Raw genomic sequence first — 27,055 nt, forward strand, 5'->3', positions numbered from 1 at the left:
TCTCTTTTTTTCTTTCTCTCTCTTTCTCCCTCTTTCTCTTTCTCTGTCTCTCTCTTTCTCTCTCTCCCTCCCTCCCTCTCTCTCTTTCTCTCTCTTTCTCTTTCTCTCTGCTCTTTCTTTCTCTTTCTCTCTCTCTATTTCTCTCTCTCTCTTTCTCCCTCTTTCTCTGTCTCACTCTCTTTCTCTCTCTCTCTTTCTTTCTCTTTCTCTTTTCTCTTTTTCTCTCTTTCTCTCTCTCTTTCTCCCTCTCTTTCTTTTTCTTTCTCTCTCTTTCTCTCTCTCTTTCTTTCTTTCTCTCTCTCTTTCTCTTTTTCTCTTTCTCTTTTTCTCTTTCTCTTTTTCTCTTTCTCTCTCTTTCTCTCTCTCTTTCTCCCTCTCTTTCTTTTTCTTTCTCTCTCTTTCTCCCTCTCTTTCTCTGTCTCTCTCTCTTCCTCTCTCTCTCTCTCTCCCTCCCTCCCTCTCTCTCTCTCTTTCTCTCTCTCTCTCTTTCTCTCTGCTCTTTCTTTCTCTTTCTCTCTCTCTGTTTCTCTCTCTCTTTCTCCCTCTTTCTCTGTCTCACTCTCTTTCTCTCTCTCTCTTTCTCTTTCTCTCTCTCTGTTTTTCTCTTTCTCTTTCTCTCTCTTTCTTTCTCTCTCTCTTTCTCCCTCTCTTTCTTTCTCTTTCTCTCTCTTTCTCCCTCTTTCTCTGTCTCTCTCTTTCTCTCTCTCTCTCTCTCCCTCCCTCTCTCTCTTTCTCTCTCTTTCTCTTTCTTTCTGCTCTTTTTTTCTCTTTCTCTCTGTTTCTCTCTCTCTCTCTTTCTCCCTCTTTCTCTGTCTCACTCTCTTTCTCTCTCTCTCTTTCTCTTTCTCTCTCTCTGTTTTTCTCTCTCTCTGTTTCTCTGTTTCTCTCTTTCTCTCTCTCTGTTTCTCTTTCTCTTTCTTTCTCTCTCTCGTTCTCTAGCATCACCACCACCACGTCCCCCCTCCCCAATTTGCTTGAGTGCACTAAGAAAAGGTGATTTGATCAGGAGCCGCTGTATAGATCAGTCACAGGTGAGAAGAGGGACACATGGTTCAAATATATGATCCCTGCTATCTCCGTGTCAGACATCTGAAGTGTTCAGGCTTGATCAATCACACAATACAGAATGCCACTCCTGCAGCTGTGTGGGAATCAGAGCTGATTCATGTTGCAAACTCCACACCTAAGGAGTTCCTGGGAAATTGTCTTAGGGTAAAAGAAAGAAAGAAAGAAAGAAAGAAAGAAAGAAAGAAAGAAAGAAAGAAAGAAAGAAAGAAAGAAAGAAAGAAAGAAAAGGAACAGGCTTAACAAAGAACTTCAGAATTATCTAGAGTAGGGATCTTCAGACTTGGCTCTTATATGACTTGTGGACTTCAACTCCCAGAATTCCTCATGTGCCTGGCTGAGGAATTCTGGGAATTGAAGTCCACAAGTCATAAAAGGGCCAAGTTTGAAGACCCCTGACCTAGATGACAGTTTTCCAGGTATGACTCTGGCACCAACATCTAACCCAGTGGTTCTCAACCTGTGGGTCGGGACCCCATTTGGGGTCGAACGACCATTTCACGGGGGTCGCCAAACAAGGCTGTCCGCCATTTTTTCCCCCTTTTCTTTGGCCACGCCCCTGGCACCCTGTGATGTATAAGTGGTTGGGGGTCACCACAACATGGGGAACTGTATTATGGGGTCGCGGCATTAGAAAGGTTGAGAACCACTGATCTAACCAATGTCAATTATTGTACCATTGCTCTGATTTGGCTTGACCTGATTATACAGTGTTTCTCAACCTTGACAATTTTAAGGCATGTGGACTTCAACTTCCAGAATTCCACAGCCAGCATTGCTGGCTGTGGAATTCTGGGAGTTGAAGTCCACATGCCTTAAAATTGTCAAGGTTGAGAAACACTGTGATAGGATTATGCCTGTGGAGATTCCATGTCATGGTTGTCCCACAGGTTCTTCCCCCCCACCTTCAAAAGGCAACTGGACTTGCTTTGTTTTTCTTGAAGATGTTTCGCCTCTCATCCAAGAAGCTTCTTCAGTTCTGACCGACTTGACTCAGAACTGAAGAAGCTTCTGGGACAAGAAGCGAAACCTCTTCAAGAAAAACAAAGAAAGTCCAGTTGCTTAAAAAAAAAAAAAAAGACACCTCGAGACTGGTAGGATTATAATTTGAGCTAAATAGCTTGCCCAAAAAAAAAAAAAAAAACCCCAATGGGGCAATATTTCCCATGCTAAAATTCATTTCATTCCATTTCAGTTGAGTTAGTCTGGATTTCAGAGGTATGACCTCTGCAGGGCCTTTGATTCCCTGGTTTCATTTTGAGCTATGGAGAGCTATATAAGAGCCGCTCCCGGACAAACAGTCTGGCTGGATGATACGACATTTCCAGAGAACTGTTAAAATCCCAAAGGAAACCTGACTTCCCCCAAGTTACACGTTAGGCTAATGTTTGGAGCCTGGCGCCAGTGCGTTACAGCCAGGAAATCCAGGCTGTTTAAACCACGGCCTGACTCTTGGTGAAATCCTAGGGAGGTTAAACATTGGGCAGGTCTCTGGTTCCCAAGGATGGTGGGGGGGGGGGTGCTGAGGTGCAGCCCACTCACTCTAGAAGCGATTCACAAGAGTCTATAATGTGTAAAATCACCCCTGCGTCACCTGCCTTAAACTTTGGGACACGCTATTCTCCATTCGCACGGAATATAAAGAGAAGCGATAGATGGCAGGGGGAGAGGGAGGATTGCCCAAAACGAACGGCGTCCCCCATCAAAACTGGGAGACACAGGCCTCTGAAATGCTCCCTAGATGTTTACCAGGAGGACCCAGCAACTGGTAGATCCCTTCCCCTTACTGGTTTGAAACCAGTTGAGGGAAGAGATGGGAGCCCTAAGGCAAAGTAAATTTGATTCACTTGTGCCGGAGGGCTAATTTCAATTAGCTATCTTGGGGGAACTGAAATAAAGCTTCTCCAGTAGTCTTTAATTATTAGTGCCTCAGTTGGGATTATTGGAATTTTCCCCTGGGATAGGCGGGGGAAAAAGAAAAAAAAAAAGCACTTTGGGGTTTTCTTTTTCAAACTTCACCCTGCTGTCTTGTCCCGAATAGTCACCTCTTAAGCTCTGTACTAATAGGAGAGAGATAAGAAACCAATTTTCCTTTCTGGCTTTTCCTCTTTTTTTTTTTTTTTCCTGAAGGATACGTGCACTAAGGCAGAAAATATTTACAAGTTTAAAGCCGAAGCACAAACAGGAAAGACCCTTTTTATTCAAAAAATAAAATAAAATGACTAGAGGATATTCAGAACAGGAATTACCATGGAAACGCATCAATATTTGTTTAAATTCACCCAAAGGAGGCTGCTGGTGGTAGAATTAGGCTTTAACTTGTTCTTTTACCTATTTCACCCTAAGACAATTCTTTACCAAAGATATAATTGTATCACAATTGGAGTCTTTCCAAATTTAAAAAAAGCATCTGGGGTTGGTTCTCTATAGATAGATGGGGGGGGGGGGCAGGCAGGCAGGCAGGCACATAGATAGATAGATAGATAGATAGATAGATAGATAGATAGATAGATAGATAGATAGATAGATAGATAGATAGATAGATAGATAGACAGATAGAGAGATAGATAGGTAGATAGGTAGATAGATAGATAGATAGATAGATAGATAGATAGATAGATAGATAGATAGATAGATAGATAGATCGAGAGTTAGAGGTAGGTAGGTAGGTAGATAGAGAGAGGTAGATAGATAGATAGATAGATAGATAGATAGATAGATAGATAGATAGATAGATAGATAGACAGATAGAGAGATAGGTAGGTAGGTAGGTAGATAGATAGATAGATAGATAGATAGATAGATAGATAGATAGATAGATAGATAGATAGATCGAGAGTTAGAGGTAGGTAGGTAGGTAGAGAGAGGTAGATAGATAGATAGATAGATAGATAGATAGATAGATAGATAGATAGATAGATAGATAGATAGATAGATAGATAGTCAGACAGATAGATATAACTCAGGAGAGTTTTCATGGATTTCAAACTGATAAAAAAATTATTTTTACAAGTATTCCAAAATTCAGCAGGTTGTGACTACCACATCTTGAATAGTGCTATTAAAAGTGTAGACTCCATTTAACCTTCATTGGTTTCAGCCACGGTGGAGACTTCGTTATTTGGGATGAGTTTTTCTCATTCTTTCTAAACCTCATTCCAACGTTCACAACTTTTATCCACCTGAGAATTTGCACCGCATGTTACCTCTCCAGACTAGAGCAGTAGAAATTTTTCTTCCCCCCCCGCCCCCCAAATGACACAATTTTCTACGGATAACAAAAACTACCTTTCAGAACTTGAGCCTCACCGGGGATTTTGAAGTGAGGACCAAGCGAATATCAACATACGAAGGAAGGAAAGTCTAGTGGGTGAAAGTCAAAGTAATTTAAAAGACCTACTCAGGCCTCTGATAGGTGTGGAAGCCTTGAAGGTCTTAACTGAACGTGGCCACTGAGGTCTGGAGGCCTGGGGTTCAGAGGGCACCATCCGGGGAAGGCTTCTTTAGCTTAATTGCTATTATCTGGATTGGTTGAAATTGTAGATTGAATCTTGGATCCGTCTTCCGTTTCTCATTTCGCGTCCTTCGTCTTGAACTACTTGAGGTCACTGTTGGGTCCTTGTGCTTTTTCAGACTGGAATTCTAGACAAACCTTTTCAATATATCCAGTTTTGCTTGTAACAGAATTAAAATTAAAAAAAGCATGTGTGTATCTGATCTCTCTCTCTCTCTCTCTATATATATATATATATATATGTGTGTGTGTGTGTGTGTGTGTATCTATCTATCTATCTATCTATCTATCTATCTATCTATCTATCTATCTATCTATCTGTAGGTCTTTGGTTATTCGGGTTTTCTCCCACGTAAAATTGGAAGTGTCTTGGCGACATTTCGACAAAGTCAAAAGTCCCATTCGTCATCTTCAGTCCCATTCGTCATCTTCACGAAGTTTTCGGCTTCGTGCTTCCAGAAAACACCAGCCTGAAGATGATGAATGGGACTTCATCGAAACGTCGCCAAGACACTTCCAATTTTATGCAGGAGAAAACCCAAATAACCAAAGACCTACATACAAACACCCGCGAAAACCTCAGAAAACAAATATCTATATCTATCTATCTATCTATCTATCTATCTATCTATCTATCTATCTATCTATCTATCTATCTACTGAAAATTATGCCGAACATATGAATGGTTTTCCCTTTGAAGTAGTCAGAGCTAAGCCAAGCCATTTTGCTGCCCGAATCCAAGGACAGGCTTGGCTGGCCCACAGCCAAGCAAAGGGATTACAATGCTCACAAGTTCGTCAAAGGACAGGAAAGGGTTCTTGGCTCTACCTGAAGGCAGCAGATGTCCAGCATGGGTCATCCCATTGTTCCACCCCTGGTGGCCACCTCTTGGGAGCTGCTGCTGGAAGCCCATGCCCTCGTAGACTTCTAGACCAGTAGTTCTCAACCTTTCTAATGCCGCGACCCCATAATACAGTTCCCCATGTTGTGGTGACCCCCAACCACTTATACATCACTGGGTGCCAGGGGCATGGCCAAAGAAAGGGGGAAAAAATGGCGGACAGCCTTGTTTGGCGACCCCCGTGAAATGGTCGTTCGACCCCAAATGGGGTCCCGACCCACAGGTGGAGAACCACTGTTCTAGACCTTTTGCGGGGGGGGGGGGGAATGAACTTTTGATTTGTGGTTTGCAAGGGGGAAAAGAGCTTTTTTGTACGCATAGAGTAAGAGATGACTATATACTTGCATTAGCTGCAAAGGGGATTGGAAAGTTCTTCGTACTGTATTTCTTTTTACTTTGTGCACCTCCCTCCCTCCCTCCCTCCCTCCCTCCCTCCCTTCCTTCCTTCCTCTCTTCTCTCATTCTTTTCCTCTCCTCTCCTCTCATTTTTTCATTCTCCTTTCATTCTTCTCCTCTCTCCTCTCCATCCCATCCCATCCGATCCATCCATCCATCCATGCATCCCATCCCATCCTATTTTGTTAGTTTTTAATCTCCTTTTTGAAACTGTTAAGTAAAATTTACATATTAAAAAAAGAAGCAGACATTCCTTTACTTATTGTAAGGACGGTTTCAGTGGCCCCTGTTTCTTCAGATCCCTTCAGCAGACGCTTCTGAAACCCCCTACCCTTATTAGGGAAATGGCTTTGCATGGGGCGACTAAGGAAGACCCCGGGAAATGGCTGGTGAAGGTGGAGCAGGCATCTTTCCCCCTTAGTGCCTTTTATAGGATGTAATGATGAGGAAATGGAACTGTGTTTCAAAACTCTACTTTCCCCCCCTCATCTTTCTTCAGAGAGAAGAGGCATCACGACACACAGGGAACCCCTCAGACTTGAGCTGTACCTGAAACGCCCTTGGGGGGGGGGCTTCTGGATCCTGACAGCCCCTCCTTAAGTGTGCTTTGGAATGGACCTCCAGTTCAGCAGCCTCCAGGCACAAGGTACCCATTTGCTTTCCTTCTGTGTGTTGCTTGTGACTCAGTCAACCTTCCTCTAAGCCAGTGGTTCGTAACCTTTTTGAACGAATCGCCCCCTTGAGCCAATGAGGAAGGTGTCATCGCCCCCCCCCCTAACATAACCTCTCAATCACAACGTAGGAAATAAGTCTTCCATTTATGCAAACCCTTGTTTTGTTTTCTTTGAAATTGTCATCAGGACCTATTGATGCAAATAATTTATTTCCAGTCTTTTTCCCATATCTCCCATATTCTGGCCAAGGGCGCGCCACTGTATGGGTAGAGGCTGCTGCGCAACGCGCATGAAGATAAGCGATGCGTGTTCACATATATACGGCGTTCTGTCCTGAAGCTAGCTGGAGGAACATTGGAAAACACAATTCAGTCCACTAATAGCCAGCGATCTGATGTTTTTGTACGGCAGATATACAGCGATTCACTGTACGAAAAAGTCTCAAAAGTGTCCCCAAAACGTCTCGCTCCATCGCCCACATATTGCCCCTTTTCATTCCTTCGCCCCCGTGTCGCCCCTTTTCGTTCCATTGCCCCCCTGAAAAATGAAATCGCCCCCTGGGGGGCAATATGGCCCAGGTTAAGAACCACTGCTCTAAGCGATAGAGATTTTATTTCCTTCCGCTGAACATCATGTAGAGCAGTGATGGCGAACCTTTGAGAGACCGAGGGCTCAAACTGCAACCCAAAACCCACTTATGCGTCATTGGGTGCCGGGTGCATGTGGCCCATTGGGTGGGCATGGCCCATTGGGTGGGCGTGGCTGCGGTGGTAACGGCAGACTGGGTGGGACTAAAATGTTCAATCAATCAATTCCAACTTCGCAAGTTGAAATTGACTGATTGATTACATTTTTTTTTTTTTTTGCACACGGCGGCAGAGACCAAAAGCGAAAAGGTTTTATAAAACCCATCTGAAGGCATAGGACTGGGGCGACGGCACGCGTGCCCACAGAGAGCCCCCTGAGTGCCGCCTCTGGCACCCGTGCCATAGGTTCGCCACCCTTGATGTAGAGGTTTTCCCCGGATATGCAGAGCTCTGCCCAGGAAAAGTATTTTCACCAAGTACAATGAATGCTCAAAATATCCACCCTTCATATATCCTTTTATCGTAGCCTCGACTTGGCACAGTGGTTCTCCACCTGTGGGTCGGGATCCCATTTGGGGTTGAATGACCATTTCATGGGGGTCGCCAAACAACGCAGTCCATTTTTTTCCCCCTTTTCCTTAGCTGTGCTGCTCCCTTTTATTCTATTGGCTTTTGAAAGCCAATAGAATAGACTCTCTTGAATAGAGTCTCATTCGATTGGCTTTCCAAAGCCAATAGGAATTGTCCAGGCTGTCTCTGCCCTGCCGAGCCCGCCAAAAGTCCCCTTCTGCAAACGGTGCTGCACCCGTTGAGTAGTCCTCGACTTACGACCGATTGGGGGGTCGTGGCATTAAAAACGTTGAGAACCACTGACTTAGGACCAAGAACGGAGCTCAGCATTTCGATCGCTACGCGAGACTGGTTGAGCGAGCTTTGCTCCATTTTACGACTTTCCTTGTCACACTTATGAAGCGAATCAGAGCCACTGTTTAAATGAGGAACACGGTTATAGGGTGAACCTGTCTTCCCCACTGACTTTGCTTGTCAGAGTCGCAAAAAGTGATCACATGACCCTGGGACACGGCAACCGTCATAAAGTACGAGTCAGTTGCCAGTTTTGATTACATGACCCTGGGGATGCAGCAACGGTCTTAAGTGTGAAAATTGGTCTTAAGGCACTTTTTTTTCAGCCCCGTTGTAACGTTGAACGGTCACTAAACAAACCATGGTAAGTTGAGGACTATCTGTGCATGACTGAGCGGCTCAGAGCCATTTAAAAACTACGTAAACCACAAAACAATACAAGGAGCATACAGGTGAAACTCGAAAAATTAGAATATCGTGCAAAAGTTCATTTATTTCAGTAATGCAACTTAAAAGGCGAAACTAACCTATGAGATAGACTCATTACATGCAAAGCAACATAGTTCAAACCGTGATTTGTCATAATTGTGACGATTATGGCTTACAGCTCATGAAAACCCCAAATCCACAATCTCAGAAAATTAGAGTATTGTGTAAAGGTTCAATATTCTAGGCTCAAAGTGTCCCACTCTAATCAGCTAATTAAGCCATAACAACTGCAAAGGGTTCCTGTGCCAGCAAATTCGCCTGACCTGAACCCCATAGAGAATCTATGGGGCATTGCCAAGAGAAAGATGAGAGACATGAGACCGAACAATGCAGAAGAGCTGAAGGCCGCTACTGAAGCATCCTGGTCTTCCATAACACCTCAGCAGTACCACAGGCTGATAGCTTTCATGCCACCCCGCATTGACGCAGTAATTGCTTAAAAGGGGCCCAAACCAAGTACTGAGTACATATGCATGCTTATACTTTTCAGAGGTCCGATATTGTTCTCTGTAAAATCCTTGTTTTATTGATTGCATGTAATATTCTAATTTTCTGAGATTGTGGATTTGGGGTTTTCGTGAGCTGTAAGCCATAATCATCACAATTATGACACATCACGGCTTGAACTATCTTGCTTTGCATGTAATGAGTCTATCTCATAGGTTAGTTTCACCTTTTAAGTTGCATTACTGAAATAAATGAACTTTTCCACGATATTCTAATTTTTCGAGTTTCCCCTGTATATCGAAAGTGTATAAATGCAATCTAAAGACATATCACAACACAGAACTGAAGAAGCCTCTTGGGCGAGAAGCAAAACAGTTTCAAAGAAGAAAATAAAAACCTCAAGAAAGTCCCATTGCCTTTTGGGGGGGGGGAAGCAATGATTGGGAATCTCCATAGATGTATAAGAACGCAGTAACGCAGTCTGGGATGTGATGTGGCAGGCACTTGTCTGTTTGAACTCTAAAGTCCCAGAGCACTTTAGCTTCATCGTTTTCCTATTACTTTGTCTCTTTTTGTGGTCCCACCGGTGCTCGCTTGCGGATAAATGATATTTCTTGCAGATCTTCTTTTGTGGCTATTTTGTCATGCAGTTGTTTGTAGTCAATCTGGTGTGCTCCACTCTTCTTCTTCTTCTTCTTCTTCTTCTTCTTCTTCTTCTTCTTCTTCTTCTTCTTCTTCTTCTTCTTCTTCTTCTTCTTCTTCTTCTTCTTCTTCTTCTTCTTCTTCTTCTTCTTCTTCTTCTTCTTTTCCTTCTCCTTCTTTTTCAGAGGCTTAGCTACGTTTTTGCCTTCAGTTCCATTTTTCATTTGCCTGCATCAGGGCCAGATTATTTTATTCCCCCCCCCTTTTGATTCTCACTCCAAGGAATTTGGCTGATATCATCTCCCCCTCCTCCTCCTCTCTGCAAATTCCTCTCTCTTCTAGCAATGTTGATGTTACCTAGTTGGGTCATGAAACGTCTGCAAGAAAATCAACTTTAGAGAGCACAAAGGACCCCACAATCCCCCCCCCCTCCTCCTCCTCCTCCTCCTCATTATTATTATTATTATTATTATTATTATTATTATTATTATTATTACTATTCAGTTCCGTCTCCCAATGAGGTTTCAGTCCAAAAATCAACACCATGGAGATGAAAGGAGAAGTGAAGGAGGGGGGGACATGTGTATGTTTAAGCTCAATTATAGATAACTCCCAAGAATGGGACTAAGGAATTGTTCCTAGAGCTTTGCAAGGAAATGTAATTACAGGGCGGAGGCTTTGTAAATTTGGGATTTCAGTTCTTAACTGCCGTGAGGATGTGGCAATACCCAGGTCTGTCTAATCTTTGCCTTACCTGATGGTGCACACACCCTTTGACCAAGTGTGGAGATTGGCTAGCACTTTGCGGAGGAGGTCATATCTTGATTAAGGAGAAAGAGAGAGGAACGAGGCTAGGGATGTATTACAAACATATCATGGTTTATAGAGTCCAAAATGACTGAAATTTGGCAATGTATGGTCAAAACTGGGAGTCTGGAATTGCATGAATGTTCACCAACTGCTGCATGAACTTCTCGCTTTATGCTACAGTATCTCACTCGTTTCCGTAAATCAACCTCTAATGAACCTTCCTCTGTACTGGCTGATGATCACAGAGCACTTGTGTTTTATAGGCCCAATCCCCACCGTGGCTTAAGAAGTTCCCTGGCTGTGAGAGTAGGGGTTTTATATTGTGGGTTTTTAATATTGTGAGCTGCCTGGAGCTCACCGCAGGTGAGTTGGGTGGCCACATAAATTTCTTTCACAAAGAAATAACTATATAAATAAATCGGCAGGTATGTTAATATTGTAACCCGCCCGGAGTCACCTTGCGGCGAGATGGCTGGCAAGTAAATTTAGTGAATAAAATAAGTCAAAGTAAAGTAAAGTTTAAAAAAGTAAAGTAAAATAAAGTAAAAATAAGAAAGAACGTGCCTGAAATTGTAGAGAATAACACTTGTGAATGTTTTGGCTAAGCTTGGTATAGGTTATTTATAAATTAATTAAGTCTGTGGCAAACGTCTTGCTAAGGGAGACATTTGTTAAGTGAGTTTTGCCCATTTTAGAACTTTTCTGGTCACGGTGTTAAGTAAATCATGGTAATTGTGAAATGAATCACACAGTTGTTAAGTGAATCGGCTTTGCTTAGTCAGAAGATCGCAAAAGAGGATTGTGTGATCCCGGGGGACACTGCAACCGTCATAAATACGGTTGCAGTGTCCCCCGTCTGAATGTTGATCACGTGACCAGCGTCTGAATGTTGATCATGTGACCCAGGGGATGCCACAACAGTCATAAGTGTGAAAAATAATCATAAGTCATTTTTTTCATTGATATTATAACTTTGAAAGGTCCCTAAATGAATTGTTGTAAGTCAAGGACCATCTGTCAGTGTAAAAAGACTTATTATTTCGTTTCCAGGTTAGAAGCTTGAGAATTACAAAATCTGTTGTTGTTGTTTCTAGTCCTTCCCTTGAATTCTGCACCTGTCCTGGATTCGGCATCATTTCACTGGGGTGTTTTGCTCTGGTGTGTTCCAGGAACCTTATCTGTAGATGCTCTCATCCCACAGATGTTATAACTTGCTATTTGAATGTATGTGGAACGGTTGCTGGAACGATTGCAACAGTTGAAAAAAGGCAAGGATGAGCCTTGGGTGGCAGTGATGTAAGAATCTGGATTCCAGGTTAAAAACAAACTGGATGACTAAAACTAGCATCGCGTGAAAGGGAACTGTCTTTGGCGTTGGCTGTTCGGTGGAGGGTAGAATCATCCAATAGAAATGTCACCGAGCTGCCTCCAGGATGGATAACTAGATCATTCGGCAGAATATTTTAATAGAATAAAAGAAATCCGAGACTTGCAGGGTGGATCGTGTATTTTAATACAGAATACAGAATAACAAGAGTTGGAAGGGACCTTGGAGGTCATCTAGTCCCACCCCCTGCTCAGGCAGGAGACCCTATACCATTTCTGACAAGTGGCTGTCCAGTCTCTTCTTAAAAACCTCCAGTGATGGAGCATTTACAACTTCTGGAGGCCAGCTGACCCATTGGTTGATTGTTATCACTGTCAGAAAAATTCTCTTTATTTCTAGGTTGAATCTCTCCTTGATCAGTTTCCATCCATTGCTCCTTGTCTGTCCTTTGGGTGCTTTGGAAAATAGGTTGTCCCCCACCTCTCGGTGACCGCCCCTCAAATATTGGAACACTGCTGTCATGTCACCCCTGATCCTTCTTTTCACTAGACTTTTTTTTTAAACTGGAATTCATAAAAACAAAATTCTTAATGTCAATTGTAGCGTTAACACAATCCACTCCTGCAGTATTCTTTTTTTTTTTTTTTTTTTTGGGGTGCCCTTCAAATATGGCAGATCACAATTCCCAATTCCCAGCCAAAAGCCAAAGGTAAGAAAAACGAGAATTATGCTTAGCAGTATCTGGCAGGTAGTAGATTGGGAAAGACTGCCTGGTCAAATATTTTGAGCCGTTCAGAAAAAGATCTGAGCAACATCTGAAGCTTTTTAATACATCATTGGACCACTTATGCTCATTTTTATCCGGGAATTCTTTTGCCTCCCAGAGAGTTTTTTTTTTCAACACAGGCAATGTTGAGCATTGCTTAACATGAAAAATGTATTGGGAACTTTTGCTTTCTTTGCCTTTGCCAGTTAGGTTTAAATATTCAAGCAGCCTTGCGCTTAAACCAGTGAGAGCAAAATGTGCACCACACATTTCCCTTCATAATTCCCTATTAAAATATAATTCCATGTTGATGAAGGGGGTGAGGGAGAGGAATTCCCTTTGATGTTTTCCACACATGCATATATCTCAAACACGCTGCCTTCTGCGGTGGGCCAGCATGAGTTAATTTTAAATAAAAGAGGGTTAAATGCGACAGTATCCCAGGATCAGAACATAGCCTATCTTGGATGAGGGAGTTTTTTCATCCAGACTTCTCACTTCAAATTGATTTTAACTTTTAAATGGATATAGTTAAACATCACCGTTTGAACGGTTAAATGATGTGTCGCCCACCTGCTTTAAAAGAAGCGATGGGCTGGGTGTTTCCCATTGACTCTGAAGATCACGCAGGGACGATCTCCCTTCACAGCTACTTGTTTAACCAGAGTAAGATTGTATAGTACGCCAATTTCAGAAAGCATCTGCTTTGACCAGTGGCATATAAAGCTAACGTAGAGAAAGTGCGATGTACAGAGTGTTAAACTGTCTCATCCAGTGTTGCTGCTAATGAATCTCCAAGACCGTTCGCAAATGCATCCAGTTGCCAGATCTGTAACTGACCTGGGCAGACCTGTTGTCTGAAGGCAGCCTTCGAGGAGCACAATTTTTGCCCGAGCTAAGTTGAAAACATCTCCAGAAATGAAGCTTTTCGGATGAGAAGCAAAAGAAGAAGAAGAAAAAAAAAAACTAAGGAAGTCCAGTTGTTTTTGGGGGGGGGGGAAAGCATCTTTGGGATAGGCCTTCTGTAGCATCTTGAAACCCATCCAGTTGAAAGACTTCCACGAAACCTGTTTGTGCTTCCCATAATTTTTGTGAATCCTCTACAGCAGTGTTTCTCAACCTTGACAATTTTAAGGCATGTGGACTTCAACTCCCAGAATTCCACAGCCAGCATTGCTGGCTGTGGAATTCTGGGAGTTGAAGTCCACATGCCTTAAAATTGTCAAGGTTGAGAAACACTGCTCTACAGGCACATTCTGCCTCTTGCTTTGTTCTTTTGGGGGGGGGATATCTCTTTCTCCTGCTTTATATCTACTCTATCCCACCCCGCCCCGCCCCCCCCCCCCAAAAAAAAACTCTTATGCACAACTCTTTGTCATAGCTCAGTTCTTCTGTGTCTGGAAACACAAGACATTTGCACTGGGTCTTTACCCAAGTGAGCACCTGGGTCAGTGATGACGAACCTTTTAGAGACCGAGTGCCCACCCCCCCCCCGCTCCGCAGACCACCCATTGCCTCCATGGCCTGCCACAGATCACCCAGGTGGCCCAGAAGCACCATGGTGGCCACGCCCTCTGCCCGCGCTCCGCAGCATCATCTGCACGTGACGGGGCACGAGGACGGAGTCTTGTCCCCGCTGCCTGGCTGCCATGTCCTTGGCTGCGCTGTTCCGCATGGGGTGCCCCCCAGGACGGCTCTCCTCCAGGGGGGCTGCTGGGGAGGAGGGGGCTGTGGGGGGAGGCGGGGCTGGGGCAACGGCGCAAGTGCCCAGAGAGAGGGCTCTGAGTGTCACCTCTGGCACCTGTGCCATAGGTTCGCCACCACTGACCTGGTCACCCCAAATGAGGTCAGTTCAGCTTGCCCAGTATGGACCGCAGGGTGGGTTGGGTGTGTGTGTGTGGGGGGGAGAAATGATGTCAGCTCCCATAAAATGCCTCTTCAGATTAATCAGTATGTTCTCCTCTGGAAATGCTAATGGGGAAAAGCAATTAAAGTGGCCCTTTACCCCCCCCTTTTTTTTTTCTCCCTTCCCCCTAAGTAATCTGTGTTAAGAGCTGGTAATGAAGGTTTAGCGCCCTTGTAATTCAGTATTTCAGCTCGGCCAGTTTGCACCCAAAGGAGTCCCAAACTGGGATCCTGGGACAAGGCGTGGATGCCAAGACGAACTCCCAGTCCTGCTTCAAGGCTTTGGGCTCCAGCATCACCCCTGGGCAGCCTGGAAACGGTAGGCAGGAGAGCAGACGTGGGCGCCTCTTCACCTACTTTCCCCGGAGAGGACAAACTGCAAGGAGAACACCTTGAGTAAATCTGGAGGAAGGATTTCTTAAAGGGAAACAAGGAACTTCCCCTCGGCCCTCTGGAGGAGAGGCTGGTGGGAGGATTGTCCCTTTAACCAGTCCTCCCACCTGTCCTCGCACAGCCTCCTTTTATTGGTGGCCCGACTGCCTCTTCTTCTTCCAGGGCTGATCTGCTTTAGCTAATTAATAATCTGACAGAAGGGATGGAGGGGGGGGGATTAGTGGGGGAGAGTGAGACCAACACACACACACACACACACACACACACACACACACACACACACACACACAGCCTCTTCAGGGGCTCTGGGGTGACATTGGGGAAAGGAGAGGATCTCAGCAGAGATGGGGAACCTCTGCAGGGGCTCCTGGCGCCTGTGAGTAAGAAGGCAGCCCCACTCGGAGAAGCTCTCCCACGGACCCAGAGTCTAGCGATGCTAAGGGCACGAGGCCAACTTCATGGGCCTAGAGGCCTCCTTGAGCCCCAAATGTTGGTCACTAAGTGAGATAGCTGTTAAGTGAATTTTGTCCCATTTTACGACTTTTCTTAATAATAATAATAATATTATAATAAAGTTGGAAGGGACCTTGGAGGTCATCGAGTCCAACCCCCTGCTCAGGCAGGAAACCCTATACCATTTCAGACAAATGGCTGTCCAGTCTCTTCTTAAAAACTTCCAGTGTTGGAGCATTCACCACTTCTGGAGGCAGGTGGTTCCACTGGTTAATTGTTCTCATTGTCAGGAAGTTTCTCCTCAGTTCCAGGTTGCTTCTCTCCTTGGTTAGTTTCCATCCGTTGCTTCTTGTCCTGCCTTCAGGGGCTTTGGAGAACAGCTTGACTCCCTCTTCTTTGGGGCAGCCCCTGAGATACTGGAAGACTGCTATCATGTCCCCCCTCGTCCTTCTCTTCATTAAACTAGACACACCCAATTCCAGCAACCGTTCCTTCTATGTTTTAGCCTCCAGTCCTCTAATCATCTTTGTTGCTCTTCTCTGTACTCTTTCTAGAGTCTCAGCATCTTTTTTACATCGTGGTGACCAAAACTGGATGCAGTAATCCAGGTGTAGCCTTACCAAGGCCTTGTAAAGTGGTATTAATACTTTACGTGATCTTGATTCTATCCCTCTGTTAATGCAGCCCAGCACTGTGTTGGCCTTTTTGGCAGCTGCAGCACACGGCTGGCTCCTATTTAAGTGATTGTCCACTAGGACTCCGAGGTCCCTCACACAGTTACTACTATTGAGCAAGGTGCCACCTATGCTGTACTTGTGCATTTGGTTTTTCTTGCCTAAATGTAGAACCTTGCTTTTTTCACCATTGAATTTCATTTTGTTAGATAGCGCCCAGTGTTCAAGTCTGCCCAGGTCCTCCTGTATCTTAAGCCTGTCTTCTGGAGTATTGGCTATTCCTGCTGGCAGTTAAATTAAGGGAAGCACTGTTCAGGGAATCTGATCCCCCCCCCATTGCTTATCAGAGAGGTGCAAGACCCCGGGACACCGCAACCGTCATAAGTATGAACCAGTTCCCAAGCATCTGAATTTTGACCACGCCACCACAGGGATGTTGCCATGGCGGTAAGCGTGAAAAACGGTTGTGGGTCCCTTTTTTTCCAGTGCTGTTGCAACTTTGAACAAATGATTGCAAGTCAAGGGTTACTGATAGATAAAGTATCAAGCAAGGAAATGGATTTCCTCGGCCTCCAAAAGGGATGAGTTACAAAACCCACACCCCCCCCCCCGTATTCTATTTCTGAGTCTTTTTTCTCCCGGACATCCCCTGTAAGAGAAAAGTTGCCCGTTCCCAAGCTGGATGTGTTTTCTTTTACTTGTAAGATGGCGGGATCAGGTCCATGCCACCACCTCATCAAACTGCCCCCCCCGCCCCAATTTAGTGGTCATTGCAATCCAGCGCACCTGGAAGGCACTCGTCGGAAGAGACTGTCTTAAGACGTGCAACATAGTGGAGGTTTTTGAAGGATTTCTCCCAAGCAGAAGCTGTTAACTACGCTGTTGTGGCTTCTGATGTTTTTGTGTGCGTTGGTGTGGGGGCATGCTTGCACACACACACACACACACATGCATGCACACGCGCGGAGTGCCGCGCTGGGGCGCCGAGCGAAGTGGTTTGGTCTGCCTCCTCTTGCCTTCTTGCAAATGGCCCATTCTGCCTCCTGACCAACATCATTAATGCTGGATATTTATATTTCATTAACAACATTAAGCCAAAATGGTATTAAAAGCTAGTGCTGGTGATAAATAGCATATTAATAAAGAGGGAAGCAGACTGCAGTGTAAGCAAGTGCTTTCTCCGGAGCTGTTGAGTCTGATGACTGTTTCGAATCTCTTTCCTTCTGAGAGAAACTGAAAAGCAGGAGATTGGCAGGAGGGTCTGAAAAGCACGTTTCTTGATGAGGGCTGCTTCCCAAGAACGAAGCAGGAGCTGCCAAAGGCAGGGAGGGGGGAAAGCCCAGTGCTAGGAAGGATCTGGGCACGGCTAGAATCTTTTGCTAGGAACCCGAATTATGTAAAAAATACCCCAGTTCTGTGCAGAGGAACGTTTTCTGGAGAGCAGCTACTGTTGGTTGCTCTTCTTCCGGTGCTAGAATTAAACTTGGTTTGATTTTGATTTGACCGGATGCTACCGTGTATATTTGTTCTGATCCGGCCAAGTTTTCGTCACGACAGATAGATCTCACCTTCAGATTTGCTAAAAGGTTGCTGTTCTGACTTACTCCTGGCAATCCCGGATGTTTTAATTTCAGGAGTCTGTGAGAAGAATCTCAGAGGTCATGTAGTCTGACTCCTTGCCAAAGCATCCTGCTCTTGGTGGGTACCAGCCAGACTGCTCATTAAAAAAACCTCTAATGAGCAGCAAAATACCACCATCTTTCAAGGCAGCTACTTCTACACTCAAAACTCTTCAAACCACCAGCAATTCATGTTTTGCAAGAGTTGATTCTTTATTTCTGAAGAATGCAGTATTGCTGGCTAAATTCTGCCCACAGCCAGGAGTTTGATCCTGACCGGCTTAAGGTTGACTCGTCCTTCCGTCCTTCTGAGGTCGGTAAAATGAGGACCCAGATGGTTGGGAGCAATATGCTGACTCTGTAAAGTGCTAAGAGAGGGCTGTAAAGCACAGTGAAGCAGTATATAAGTCTAAATGCTATTGCTATTCTGCCTCCTGATCAAAAACAACAACAGATATTCAGCCATGTCCTTAAAGCAGGGCTCTTCAAACTTGGCCCTTTGATGACTTGTGGGCTTCAGCTCCCAGAATTCCTCAGCCAGCGTGCACGCTGGCTGAGGAATTCTGGGAGCTGAAGCCCACAAGTCATCAAAGGGCCAAGTTTGAAGAGCCCTGCCTTAAAGTATGTGAGTAAATGTTTATTTTGTATAATGTAGAGAGACTTGAATGTGTAAGTGCTGACCATATGGGCTCTGCACATAATTGGATTTATTTCTTATGTGCTGGATAATAGAGAAGGATTTCTAAAAAAGTTAGGCAGTCACAAGGAGGCTTAACAGCGAGGCGATAGGATTTTTTTTTTTAAATCAAACTGAACATTTGCGACTTTATTGAGGGAAACACAGCATTTTTTGTGCTTTTTTTTTTTTACACAACAGCAACAAGAAGCGCCCATTTGTAGCCCCTGATCAAGTGTAGAGGGTCCAGCACTGAAGGTAGCTTTTTCTGCGTGCATTCTTTTCAAAATTATTCTTTATAGACAATGGGTGAGAAGTACAGAAAGGCCAGCTATGCGCATGTGATTTTACGTTGCTTTTCCCTCTTCTGTCCACAACCTCCTGTTTCTAACAACCACACTTGGTGTTGCATGGCTGAGCTTCCTTAGCATCCCACTCCAGAGTTTTCTGTGGTCCTGGCTTCAAGGCACAACACAACACGACTCCTTTTTTTTGAACGGAATTTTAATCAAACTTGACTGAGGAGTGCTGAAGGACAGGAGGAGTAATTAGATATCAAAATTTATGACCGACTCATATATTTCCCTGTCCTTTTTTTCCTCTCTCTCTCTCTCTCTCTTTTTTTTGTGTGTGTGTGTGTATAAAACCTCTGTGTTTATTCTCTGTCTCACTCTTTCTAGCCATTGTGCTGAAAGTTTGCCTCCCATGGTGGGCTGTGTTTTGCCTGCTTGAGCTGCTTCCTGCTTCGTTGCTCTTCGCAGCAAAAAATAAATAAATAACAGACAGGCATCATTTTGAAGGAAGCCAGGAGAGGTGTCAAAGTGCTCTTTTTAGAAACTCCTTATCTTGCCAGAATTAATGTACAACCCCCCCCCCAAGGCTGACATTCCTCAGGTTGACCCTTCTTTGTGCAGGTTAAAAAAAAAAAGGGCAAGGACTGTGCAGAGAAGCACTGATGCCAACTATCCCAAAAGTTTACACTCTTCATTCCAACATTGACTAACATTACCGCGGTGTTAGTTGTTATGAAAAGTGCGTATAGTCACGGCCATGGTTTTCCCAGTTGCAATGTATGGATGTGAAAGGTGGACCCTAAGAAAGGCCGAGCGCCAAAGAATGGAGGCCTTTGAACTCTGGTGCTGGAGAAGACTCCTGCGAGTCCCCCGGACTGCAAGGCGATCCAACTGGTCAGTCCTGGAGGAGATCAACCCCGACTGCTCTTTAGAAGGCCAGATCCTGAAGTGGAAACTCAAGTACTTTGGCCACCTAATGAGAAGGAAGGACTCCCTGGAGAAGAGCCTGATGCTGGGAAACATGGAGGGCAAGAGAAGAATGGGACGACGAAGAATGAGATGGCCGGATGGAGTCACTGAAGCAGCAGGTGTGAGCTTCAATGGACTCCAGAAGATAGTAGAAGACAGGAAGGCCTGGAGGAATGTTGTCCATGGGGTCGCGATGGGTTGGACATTAACAACAAAGTTGTTATAAGGAGACTGGTTGTACCTATGTTTACACACAATTAAGAGCAATTTAAACACCAACTTCAAATAAACCAAGAAGGCATCAGACCATCCCATTTCAGCCACCAGGCATCCCCCTTCCCATAACTTTGCAGGAGAAATTACACAAGAGTGGGGTTTTAAAAAGGAGTTGTTCAGAGTCAAAAGAGCAGCAAGCCAAAATTGTCTGGGTAGGGGGTCAAGGACCTGGGAGAGGACATTCAAATGATTTTAAGAGCTCTTAACCAGCAAGGCTGTATCTCGCATGTACGGGGCACCCTGCACGAATGCTTTATAACATATGACAGAGTTATAGTGGGCCTCTAAATGTGGGCCTACAGAGGAAAACAAAGCAGGAGCCATCTTTATCCTTTGCAGGAAAATCACCATTAGCCTTTAGGTAGGCGGTCTTCCAACTTGGCCCTTTTATAACTTGTGGACTTCAACGCCCAGAATTCCTCAGCCAGGCACGCTGGCTGAGGAATTCTGGGAGTCGAAGTCCACAAGTCATCAAAGGGCCAAGTTGGAAGACCCCCTGGTATAGACTCTCCTGCTTGAGCAGGGGGTTGGGCTAGATGACCTCCAAGGTGTCCCTTCCAACTCTTTATGTTCTAGCTCAGGGGTCTTCAAACCTGGCCCTTTGATGACTTGTGGACTTCAACACCAGAGTTGCCTGGCTGAGGAATTCTGGGAGTTGAAGTCCACAAGTCATCAAAGGGCCAAGTTGGAAGTCTCCTGCTCTAGATAGATTGATTTATATTATTTATGCTGCTTTACCTAATCGTAGCTGCTCCATCCTCTTTAAGGCTCCAAAACCTTGCCTCGTATTTTCTGAGGTTTGCTAAACATAGTTAACAGAATAACAGAGCTGGGAGGGGCCTTGGAGGTCATCTAGTCCAACCCCCTGCTCAGGGAGGAAACCCTATACCATTTCAGACAAATGGCTGTCCAGTCTCTTCTTAGAAACTTCCAGTGTTGGAGCATTCACCACTTCTGGAGGCAGGTTGTTCCACTGGTTAATTGTTCTCACTGTCAGGAAATTTCTCCTTAGTTCTCCGTTGTTTCTTGATTACTTTCCTTCATTAGTTGTATCCATCCTTCACGGCAGTTAGGAAACATTTCCTCTTCGAGTACAGAATATGGAATAACAGATTTGGAAGGGATCTTGGAGGTCATCTAGCCCAGCCCCCTGCTCAAGTAGGAGACATTCTACCATTTTGGACCAATGGCTGTCCAATCTCTTCTTAAAAACCTCCAGCGATGGAGCTTCTTCTAGATGGATATTTGTTCCATCTTGAGATTCTCAGCAGACTGGATCCTGCAATCTTATCTGCCTTGTTTGTATTTATAGAAAGTTTTGAATGTCCATAGGACACAGTGCACACTTGATTAGATTAAAATGTGGCTGGGTGATTAATATTTCAGCACTTTGCAGGGAATGCACATGTTGTCTTAGCATGTTGTATGAATCATATTAAGGTTTGTTTGTTTGCTTGCTTTGGTTTAATGTGTCATGTGAATCCAGCAATTCTTGTTTGGTTAATCCTGGTATAGGGTAAATATGATGGGTGAACCCTATTTGTGCTTTACAGAACAGAGTAAAGATACTTAAATAATAAACAAAAATGTAGGCAAATACCTCTGCCCAAGAGATTTACAATTTAGGTTACCACTTGGGCAGAGTTGCAATATATACCTACCTCTGCTTCCCATTTTGCATCTAAGTGAGACTGTGACTCTGATTGTTCGTCTTCCAGGTGAGGCCAGCACGTTGGGGAACTCAGAACATAAAACATCATGGGAACTGGAAGGAACCTTGAAGGTCCTCTAGTCCAACCCCCTGCTCAAGCAGGAGACCCTAGACCATTCCAAACAAATGGCTGTCCAGTCTCTTCTTAAAAACCTCCAGTGATGGAGCACCACAACTTCTGAAGGCAGGTTGTTCCACTGGTTAATTGTCCTCACTGTGAGGAAGTTTCTCCTTAATTCCAGGTTGCTTCTCTCTTTGATCAGTTTACAACCATTGTTTCATGTCCTGTCCTCTGGTGCTTTGGAGAATAGAATAGAATAGAATAGAATAGAGTAGAGTAGAATATGGAGTGGAGTGGAGTGGAGTGGAGTAGAGTAGAGTAGAGTAGAGTAGAGTAGAGAAGAGAAGAGTAGAATAAAGTAGAGTAGAGAAGAATATGGAATGGAATGGAATGGAGTAGAATAGAATAGAGTAGAGTAGAGTAGAGTAGAGTAGAGTAGAATATGGAATGGAATGGAATGGAATAGAATAGAATAGAATAGAATAGAATAGAATAGAATAGAATAGAATAGAATAGAATAGAATAGAATAGAAGGGACCTTGGAGGTCCTCCAGTCCAGCCCCCTGCTCAAGCAGGAGACCCCAGACCATTCCAGACAAACGGCTGTCCAGTCTCTTCTTACTTTACGGCAGCTTCATAAGTCTTAGCTGAAGCTTTAATTTGGAAACGCTGAGCCACGTTCTTTGAGCTGGACAGCTGAGCTTCTGGCCCAAGCGAAGGAGACAACAAATGTTGGGTGCATTTGTTCTCCAGGGAGCTGATCCCTTTCACACTGCCCGGTGGATGAGGCAGCTGTCCGCTTCCCTAAGGCAGGGCAGAGAAGCAGGGCCTCTTTCCTCCCACAAAACTTGGAGGGTTTTTTTTTTCTGACCTTTCCCCTTCTGCTTCCTGTCTATGGCATCGTGTAGGTGCCCTGGATGTCCTTCTGGATGCCGGTCAGAACACTTCCTGGGTCAAGGGCTGGCTGGGTGGCAGCAAGGCCGACACTAGACACCTCTCATAAATAGAGACAGGGGTCCTTGACTTACAACAGCTCATTTAGTGGCCGTTCAAACGGCACAGAAAAAAGTGTCTTACGACTGCTTTTCACACTTAATCGGCCTTTGCAAGCCTCCCCGTGATCACGTGACTGAAATTCAGACACTTGGCGACTGGTTCATACCTACGACCGTTGCTGTGTCCCAAGGTCAGGGGATCCCTTTTGGCGGCCTTCTGACGAGCAAAATCAAGGGGGACGCCAGATTGACTTAACAACCAGGTTACTAGCTTAATCAACTGCGGCGGTTCACTTAACAACTTGGCGAGAAAGGTCGTAAAATGGGGCGAAACTCACTTAACAGAAATTTGGGGGCTCCGTTGTAAGTTGAGGACCGCCTGTACTCACAGTCTCAACTTCTTTTTTACATCCTGGGGACCAAAACTGGATGCAGCCGTTCCTCCCCATAGCAGCTTGGTGGCATGACGAAGTCTCCAAACTTTTTTTCCCCCTCCGTCTCCCATGTAGGAACACCTCTTGCTTGCTTCCTCCTATGGAGAAACCAAATGAGTTTGTCATTTGCAGGAGGGGAAGAGGGGAAAAAAAAAAATTAACTCAGCCCTCAAGCTGGAGGTTTTAAGACAGTTCAGGAAGACAGGCAGAAGGGAAGAGTCCTCTGGGTTTCAAGCGATGAGTCGGTGGCTTGCCAACTGTATTAAATTTTGCAGACATTTTAACAGCAATATGCTAGATAGTTGGTTTATCCCCTGGGGCTGGTGGATTTTTTTTTTTTATATCCTTCACTGAAGGTCATAGTCCTCCCCTTCCCCCTACCCCCTTTTCCCTCTGCGCGTCTCCATCCTTATTCTCCTGCCCTCTTTCTCTCTCTTAATTCACTCCTGTTCTGAGCGCAGGCAGTAAGGAACCAACCCCAGCGAACACCAGGGAAATTGTGAATACCCAGGCAGTTTCCCTTGTGGACCAAACATTGGGAGACCTTTGGGTGTATATATATATTTCCCCGATTCCTTTTTTCTTCCTACCGTTTTTCCCACCCTTCAGTAAAAATGTCACGATTTTAAAAGCCAAAAAAAAAAAAAGGGAAAAGAATCCATCTGGCATATGAATAATTTAAATGGCTCAACCCCTGTTCCTGTTTTGCTTTAATTCTTCCTGCATACCCTCTCCCTGCTAGCAATCTCACAGGGAAGATTGGAGGGGGGGGGGAGGAGAGAGAGGGGGGGGGGCTGGCTGGGAATTCAGAGGTAAAGCAGAATTGGTTTCTTTCGAGAACCTTTTGGAAGAGAAGGTCAACCAGTGTTTGCGCCTTAGCGGTGCAAGGCGAGGAAAGTGAGCGTACAACAACGTGATAGCACGTCGGTCCGTTACTAGAAGAACAGACAGATGGAAACTGGGCTTCCTGCCCAAGGGAGAGGGCTCTCCAGCCTGTTGCAGCACTTCAACTGGAGAAAGAGCTAAAACAGTGGTTCTCAACCTTGGCAACTTTAAGACTTGTGGACTTTAACTCCCAGAATTCCTCAGCCAGCTGAAGTCCACAAGTCTTAAAGTTGCCAAGGTTGAGAACCCCTGAGCTAAAAGAATTGGAACATGGATGATAAAGAAGATTTGTAGGTAATCCAATACAATGGGTTCTTAGTTTTCCTATGAGGCAACTGCCTTATCAGAAGTTCCTGGGCTGTTATAAGCTTGAGTAGAGTAGAGTAGAGTAGAATAGAGTAGAGTAGAGTAGAGTAGAGTAGAGTAGAGTAGAGTAGAGTACAATACAATACAATACAATACAATACAATACAATACAATACAATACAGCTGGAAGGGACCTTGGAGATCTTCTAGTCCATCCCCCCGCTTAAGCAGGAGAACCTAGACCATCTCAGACAGGTGGATGTCCAGTCTCTTCTTAAAGATATCCAGTGATGGGGCATCCATGATTTCTGGGGGGAAACTGTCCCACTGGTTGATTGTCCTCACTGTCAGGAAGTTTCTCCTTAAATCCAGGTTGCTTCTCTCCTTGATCAGTTTCCAACTGTTGTTTCTCGTCTTCATTCTGGTGCTCTGGTGAACAACGTGACCCCCTCTTCCTTGTGGCAGCCCCTCAGATACTGGAACTCTGCTATCATGTCTCCCCTGTTTCTTCTTTTCTTTAGACTGGCCAAACCCAAGTCCTGCAGCCGTTCTTCGTATGTTTTGGTCTCCAGGCCTTGGATCATCTTAGTTGCTCTTCTCTGAATTGGTTCCAGTCCGGCCTACCAGGAAGGACCTGACATTGAGACCAACGTCAAATGTGACTGGATAGAGGTCTAGCTGGCAATGCAAATGGCAAACAGACCTGTGAAATTGGGAAGCTTGGCAACCAGTTTTGGTCGCCATGATATAAAAAATATGTTGAGACTCTACAGTTGAAAGAGTGCAGCGAAGAGCAACAAAGATGACTAGGGGACTGAAGGCTAAAAGATATGAAGAACAGTTGCAGGAATGGGGTATGTCTAGTTTGGTGAAAAAGAAGGACTAGGGGTGACATGATAGTAGTCTTCCAGTATTTGATAGGCTGCCACAAAATAGAAGGTGTGTGTGTCAATCTATTCTCCAAAGTACCAGAAGGCAGGACAAGAAGCAATGGAGAAAACCAACCTAGAACTAAGGAGAACTTTCCTGAAGAAACAGGAAGAACAGTTAACCAGTGGAACAACCTGCCTCCAGAAGTTGTGGGTGCTCCATCACTGGAGGATTTTAAGAAGAGATTGGACAACTATTGGTCTGAAATGGTTTAAGGTTTCCTGCCTGAGCAGGAGGGTGGACTAGAAGACCTTTAAGGTCTCTTCCCACTGTTATTCTATTAAATGTGGCCCTCAGCTTCTCAATGTAGATCAGGTCACGCAAGGCTCTTTTCTGCTTGATTATCAGGGTGTTCTGAGATCTGAGAATAGACAATGTTGGCCTCGTTTGCACGCCATTATCGCAACTCCTTGTTGGTTTTCCCCACACTGACTTGTATACATTTTTTTTTTAAAGTAAAAATAATATCTGGGTAGGAAAACATGCATATGTGCCTCTGCAAGTGTTGTTTGAGAATCACATTAGATCATTGTTTTGCCGTGGTCGCACTTGTTCAAAATTCTGTGGTAGGACAACTGTTGTGCAGAATGTATGCCAGAAAATTGTTCTTTTGTGACGAGGGAGAAGTAACGGGCTGAGGAGCAAAAAGAAAGAGTTGGGACTGATAAAGTAAAGAAATCGGAGATTCCAGGAAAAGAGTTGTGGGGGAAAAAAAGAAGAAAAATCAAAGAAACCATTTGACCAATTTTGGATGGCGCCAGTTTGTGCACCTTGGGAACAGTGAACATGAAAACATGACAGCCTGAAGTAGATATTGTCAAGAGTAGTTTGTCCTTTCAATTCTCTGGTTTTTATTCCTTCCAGCCCAATGGAATGTGGAAAGAAATGGTGCAAAGGAACTTTCATATTTAGTCTATCCATAAGCCGAACTGAAAACTGAACAGAACTGGACTTAAACTGGCCACTTGGAATACCGCATCCGGTTTTGGTCGCCATATTATAAAAAAGACGCCGACACTCTGGAAAGAGTGCAGAAAAGAGGAACAAAGATAGTTAGGGGGCTACAAAGAACAGTTCAGGAACTGGGTTTGTCTAATTTAAAGAAGAGAAGGACTAGGGGAGATATGATAGCAGTATTTCAGCATTTGAGGGGCTGCCACAAAGAAGAGGGGGGTCAGCCTGTTTTCCAAAGCACCAGAATGCAAGAAGCAATGGGTGGAAACTGATCAAGGAGAGAAGCAATTTAACCAGTGGAACAGTTTGCCACCAGAAGTTGTGGGTGCTCCATCGCTGGAGGCTTTTAAAAAGAGACTGGACAACCATCTGCCTGAGATGGCATAGGGCAGGGGTCCCCAATCCCCGGTCCGTGGACCGGTACCGGGCTGCGGCGTGCCAGCAACTGGTCCGCACAAACAAGCAAAGTCCCATCCCTGGGATGCAGGCAGCATACAAAATCACGCATCCTAGAGTGGTATTAATACTTTGCGTGATCCGCGGAAAAACCTCTCTCCACGGAACCGGTCCCTGGTGCCCAAAAGGCTGGGGACCTCTGGCATAGGGTCTCCTGCTAGACCAGTGGTTCTCAACCTTTTTAATGCCGTGACACCCAACTGGTCGTAAGTCGAGGACTACTCAACCGGTCGTAAATCGAGGACTGCTCAACTGGTGCAGCCCCGTTTGCAGAAGGGGACTTTTGGCGGACTCAGCAGGGCAGACACAGCCTGGACAATTCCTATTGGCTTTTGAAAGCCAATAGAATTAGACTCTATTCAAGAGAGTCTATTCTATTGGCTTTCAAAAGCCAACAGAATAAAAGGGAGCAGCACAGCTAAGGAAAAGGGGGAAAAAATGGCGGACTGCGTTATTTGGCGACCCCCGTGAAATGGTCGTTCGACCCCAAATGGGGTCCCGACCCACAGGTTGAGAACCACTGTGCTAGACCAAGGGGTTGGACTAGAAGACCTCCAGGGTCCCTTCTCTTCCACTCTATTC

General features: G+C 44.8%; 1 protein-coding gene across 2 annotated transcripts in view; it reads left to right on the forward strand.

Annotated features, from left to right (window-relative positions):
• The window catches only part of CASZ1 (castor zinc finger 1), a 259,152-nt gene that overhangs the window by 49,151 nt on the left and 182,946 nt on the right, over positions 1 to 27,055 (forward strand). For both annotated transcript variants that reach the window (XM_039367870.1, XM_039367871.1), the window contains exon 2: positions 6,377 to 6,523. The gene's annotated coding sequence lies outside the window, so the exon portion shown is untranslated. The remainder of the gene's footprint in view (positions 1 to 6,376; positions 6,524 to 27,055) is intronic.

This window comes from Crotalus tigris, unplaced genomic scaffold, assembly GCF_016545835.1.
Source record: "Crotalus tigris isolate CLP2741 ecotype Arizona unplaced genomic scaffold, ASM1654583v1 scf7180000020588.15403103151:6194809, whole genome shotgun sequence".
In the NCBI taxonomy this organism is placed as follows: domain Eukaryota; kingdom Metazoa; phylum Chordata; class Lepidosauria; order Squamata; family Viperidae; genus Crotalus; species Crotalus tigris.